Source organism: Canis lupus, chromosome 26 (genome assembly GCF_048164855.1).
Source record: "Canis lupus baileyi chromosome 26, mCanLup2.hap1, whole genome shotgun sequence".
Classification (NCBI taxonomy): domain Eukaryota; kingdom Metazoa; phylum Chordata; class Mammalia; order Carnivora; family Canidae; genus Canis; species Canis lupus.
This window is the reverse complement of record NC_132863.1, coordinates 24,490,027-24,496,026: the sequence shown is the minus strand read 5'-3', so window position 1 is coordinate 24,496,026 and position 6,000 is coordinate 24,490,027.

Sequence of the window (6,000 nt, the reverse complement as noted above, 5' to 3'; positions counted from 1 at the left end):
CCATACATGGAATATGCAGGGATTAAGAGCTGGAAACCTGTGGGAGGGAAGAATTAAGGCTAGTAGGAGAGAACCTCAGAGCTTACTTTCCTTCCATTTGTTTCCAGAATGAAGGTTCTCCTGTGTTTGCACAGGATCCTCAAAATCACCCTGTGAAGATCATTTCCTGATTTTTCTAAACAAATTTTTTAAAAGATTTTATTTATTTGAGAGAATGAGGAAGAGAGAGAGAGAGAGGGAGCACATACATGAGTTGGGGGGAGGTGCAGAGGGAGAGGGACAAGCAGACTCCCTGCCAAGCAAGGAGCCTGATGTGGGGCTCAATCCCAGGACCCCAAGATCATGACCTAAGGCAGATGCTTAATTGACTGAGCTACTCAGCTGCTCCATTTCCTCATTTTTCTAAAGAAGTGTTTCAGGAGAATGGGAATGGCTTTCTCCAAGTCAGACATGCTGCCAGTAGCTGAGCCACGTAGGTCTGTGTTTAGGTTGTATAACTGATACCTGCTATCTCTGGCTCAAGGGACAGTTAGAAAGGAAAAGGTTGATTCTAAGCATAGCATCTTATCAAAATTGAGAAACTGTGACTTTGGAAAGTACCCTTCTGGAGGTCACAAACTTCACTGCCTCTAGGGCCAGGCTTGAGATGGAAATAAATAAGGTAGACCAGGGGCTGGTTTCACAGGGAGAGGTGACAGTTGTGATGAACTCAAGAATGCCTGTTCTCCCTGAATATACACCGTGCAAACCAAATAAAGCAAACACTTATGTGGACACTCTCTAGGCAATGGTGCCAAGGGGTGTTGGGGTCTAGAGCAGATTCTGCGTCATTGTCTTAAGTTGTATTGGGTCAGAGCTGGGTGGGCTCAGGAAGTCTAAATAAATGAAGGTGGGGCTTTCTGGATAAAGCAGTGAAAGGAAACTTGCTCAAACTGCTCTACCTTCCCTAGAGAGACCCCAGCTTGGAAACATTCAAGTATTCCATATGCTCTAATCCTACTCATAGAGAGTGACCCACTTCCAGAGTGGGGGTATTTTGCGCCAACCACACAATGAGACTTGCTGAGATTATACCGGACACACCTTAGTTATGGCTGCTACCCTCACGCACACATATGTGCAAAAGTGACTGGAACTATACAAGCGGCTTGCAACTGTTACTTACTTTATTTGTATGGAAAATGCCAATGGTATCCGTAAGTCGACCTCCTTGAAGTTGGGGGAGTTCTCAAGGGAAACCTGAAGGAGTCGAAGGTCTTTCATCTGTACTCTGGGTGAAAAAAACAGCACAACAGGGAAGGTTGTGGCTATAGCCATAGGTGGACCCCACTTTGTGCGAAGGCACGTCCCCTGCAGAGCAGAAGCTGAATGTGCAAAGATGGTTACTGACTCATTAATCATGTAATTTATTACATAGCTGTTATATGGGAATATAGCCCTGAGCAAAAAGAAGCTCTTGCCTTAATGCATCACAGAATACCCATATTTAGCTGTTTGGTCAGCACCAAGCAGGCTGGAATAAATGAGTGAATAAATAAGTAGAAGATGGAAAGTTATAGACAGCTCATGATTGGGAAGAGTATGTATGCATAAAACAATAAATGCAGTAAGTGAATACATACAGAATGTGTCAGGTGATGGATGGGTTGAAGAGATCGCCTAGCGGGATCAGGTGAAGTGGATGACCCTGGGACGAGTGATATTTTAGAGTGTCAAGGAAGGCTTCTCAAAGCAGGTGACCCTGGGGTGGAGTCATGAATAAAGTTAGGGTACAGGTGGTGAGGATAGCCAGGGGAAGAAAGGGCCAGGCAGAAGACAGAAAAAGTGCATAAGCCCGGAGGCTAGAAGAGCAACAGGTTCAGTGTGGCAGGTGGGCAAGGGGGAGGGGAGAGGGCAATCAGGGCCAGATTGCAGAGGGCCTTGTGGGCCAATGGTAAGACCTTTGGGTTTGACTCCAAGAGCAATTAGAAGACACTGGAAGGCTTGAGCAAGGGAGTTACAGTGTCTGGCCTACTTCTGAGAAAGATGCTTCTGGATACAAGTCGAACAGAATGGAGAAGAAGGGGCTTTGCTGTGGAAGCAAGAGGACCTGGGACCATAAGTCAGAAGGAGATGATGGTGGTTCACACCAGAAGAGGTGGAGAAAATGGTCAAATGCCTGGCTGTGTTTTGAAGGTATTGCGGCAGGGTTTGCGGACAGGCTGCATGGGTATAAGTGAAGAGGGGGCATTGGACAATGTCAAGATTTTTGGTCAGAGTGACTGGATAGGTGGTTTCATTAGCTAAGATGGGCTGTGCTGGGGGAGGAGCAGGCTGAACGGGGGTGGGAATCAGCAGCAGCTTTGAACCTAGAGGGACCTGGGTCTTCTACACTCTGGTGGTCAGATGGCATTGATTTTTGTTATGGCCACATCATGACTGCAGAGATTGTTGTAACTAGTACTGCTGACCAGGAGCTTACTGAGGACAAGGAGCTGTGTAAGCACGTAGCGTGTATTATTTCACTTAATATTTACTGTGTATTATTTCACTTAATATTTACTGTGGTCCTATGGGGTCAGGTGCTACAGTTCTGCATTTAACAGGCGCAGGAGTTGAGTCTCAGAGAGGAGAAGAGACTGGAGGTGAGTAGGCATTCTCTTCCCAGACAGAGACATAACTTCAGCACCTCCCTAGCTTCTGCCTCTACTCCCAGTGGAAATTTCTTCCCACCAGTGGGTCTAAGTCCATTGAAGTGGGAAGGGCTGTTAGTTGAGGAAAGGGCCTCTCTAGAGTCAAGAAAATGCTGGGAGGGTGCTAACCAACCAACAAACCAGGACAGTCTGGACGTGGGGGATTCTGATCAGAGACCACTCACATTAAATTGGTGTCTCTGTTGGTGAGCAGGCCACCCAGGATGCTCTGGTGGCTTCTTGCAAGACTGAAGACATTCTTCAGTGACCCCTGGAAGTCAATTGTTTGCAGGGTGGAAAGAACGTTCATGCCAAGGAGTCCTTGTGTCAAAGCTGAAAAACATATCCGCCCCCGACCCTCATTAGACATGTAGATGCCAAAGATTCTCAGATGCAGCCTTGACCTCTGAGCATGTCCCACACGTGGAGCTTACTTCTCATTCACCTAGTTTTCCTGGACTGCTTGATGCTGGGCCAAGTTCTAGGCACAATCATTCGGCAAATATTTGTGGAGGCCTACTATGTGCCAGGGCCACACTAGGCTGCACCAGTGAGAACAGGCAGCACTCTCTGCCCTCATGGAGCTGGCATTCTGGTGGGATGAGGGAAGAGAGATGATAAAGTAGTGAATAAAGAGACACGTGTGAGTCAAGTGCAGATAAGTGTTGTGAAGTGGCTGGTTTCAAAATATTCAACAACCAGCTGGGCATGGGCACCAGCCAATCAGAAAAGACATCAACCATAGCTCTGTAGCCTAGTCTGTGGCTCCTGAGCTGTGCCAGGGGTTGACTCATTAGGTTTTGGTTGGTGAGGAGGCTGAAGTCCTGGGGCTGAAGGTGGGATAGTTGGGGTGATGAGAGAGGTCACCTGGTGAGTCTCTGAGCAGGAGCTACTTCCCAAGGAGTTTAGAAAAACTTTGCAATATTTTAACCACTGCAGCCATACCATGCATTCTGCTGAAGCTACTTTTGTCATAAGGGAAAAATAAAAGGCAGAGTGAGGAATTGAGAGTATTGGGTGAGGGCAAGTAACTCGTGCAGGGATGTCAAGGAATGTCTTCTGCAAATGCAACATTTTAGCAGAGACTTGAAAGAAGGGAGGGAGCCATGTTGGTAGTTAGCAGAAGAGTATCCCAGGCAGAGGGAACAGCGAGTGCTAAGGTCCTGAGGTGTGCTCTATGTGTTGAGGAGGCTACTGTGGCAGGAAGGGAGCCAATGAATGGGGGGTGGTAGGAGAGGTGAACAGAGGCCAATTCAGGTGGGGCTGGGCCTTTTGATGGTAGGTTTTAATAGATAGACAAGGGCAAGGAGACAGGACAGACAGGGATCTTGGAAAACAGGATTAAACATGGTGATATAGTGATGATCAGAGGAGCTAATGATTAATCTATTAACTGTGTCCCAGGCATGATGGTAATTGGAACTTAACCCACACTGGTTCATGGCCTAGATTTTTGGGAGAGGCCTATGGGTTTGACAAGGCCAGATGTTATCCAAGGCAGGACAGTCTCACCATTGGTGATCTGGGAAGAAATTCTGGATAGGTCCTCTTGAGCAGAGGATGAGGCAAGCAGCCCACAGAGGAGAATGAAGAGGCTGGAGACCTTTAGCATCTTAGGTCAGGTACCTGTGAGGGAGCAAGCAAAGGGGGTCAGCTGTGGGGTCTGTCTTTGAGAGAGTCTCCCCAGAGCTTGGGCCTATGGTGGCTGCAGAACTCATGTGTACTAATTTTATAGATGGAGCCAATGAGTTTCAGAGAGGAGACATGCTTTTCCTCATAGTATAGAGCAAGAAATGAAGAGTCCAAGAGATGAAATCACCTGTCCAAGGTAACACAACCTATATCTATGCCCAAGGGAAGACAGAGCTTCTCCTGCAGGGATACAGTCTTCCCCACTAGAGCTGCTCACTGCCCTCTGTGAGAGGCTGCACATGTTATAGTTACACGAACAGTCTCCAAAGCCCTCCACCTCTTACCAGGTGTGGGATTGTGGGATTTAGGGCAAGTTGCTTTACCACATGACATTGTGTGGAGGACATTTTATAAGAGGCATTGGTGGTGATATGCACTGGTTTCAGTGACTGACAGACTTGGGATGGAATCCCAGCTCTGCCACCTACTTGTTGGACAATCTGGGCAAGGCAGATTCTTGGAGGTTCAGTTTCTTCATTTGGAAAATGTGAATGATACACACACATACCTTCCTCTCAGCCTTGTTATAAATACTGAGCACAGCACTCTACACATTGGAAGAAGTGCTCCATGAATAGTTGCCATTATGTTGATGAGTTTTTTAATTATGATGGTTCTCATTTGGTGATTCAGAGGACTTATCTTCCTGAGTTGGTAGGAAACAATAGACTCAGTGGCATGGACATGTCCCTCAGGCCAAGGGATAAAGGCTGGTTTGGAGTATGTGGAGACTGTGGTCCAGTTTGTAGTGCTTCTGGGTTGAAACTCTCTGCTTACATCACATGCTCTCTGAGCTGAGATAGGTCCTCAGGACCTTGACACTTACCTCATTCTCCATTATGGGTCAAAGACATTCTGCACATGTTGGTGGGACTTTCAGGGGCTTCAGTCAAATGACAGCACAAATGGCCCCTTTTGGGACCTGAGACTAATAGGTGGATGCTGGTAGGGCCCAATCCTCTCTTTAGACACCTGACAAATTCCAGGAAGACAGTCCCAGTCACCAATCCCATGTAAATGACCCATTTGGTCTAGTATTATAATTTTGATGATCTTTTTTTCAGACAAGTAGAAAAATTAGAAGAGATATATACAAAGAGAAAAAAGTAAATAAAAATCATTTCTTGGAGATTAAATTTTGTTGTGTCTTCTATCAGAAGTTTTTCTTTACATACTCACATGCACACATTCATACATGCATTCATGTAACATGAAAAAAAAATAAGATTGCCCTGCAAGGCTCCTATAGAATCACTTAAATAATAACACATCACAAAAAAAAATAATAACACATCACAACAGTCTTTCTACTTCCTTATCTGCAGAATGTTCTAATGTATGGATTGACCAATGTTTATTTAATCAGTCTCCTCCTTGTGGCAGTTTTTGGATTAATAACCCAAACGGCCCTAGGATGAACATACTTGGGCATTTTTCTTGGCTCATTTGCCATATTATTTCCCAGATATTTTCTGGAAATAAACAACCTTGAAATTTATTTGTTCTTGTTTTTGTTTTTTTAAGGATACAGCATTTCCTATGTTGGAACTTCTCACCCTGAGCCCTAAATGAGTGGCTAAAAAGTTCAAATTCATTCATTCATTCATTCACTCATTCATGAGAGAGAGACAGAGAC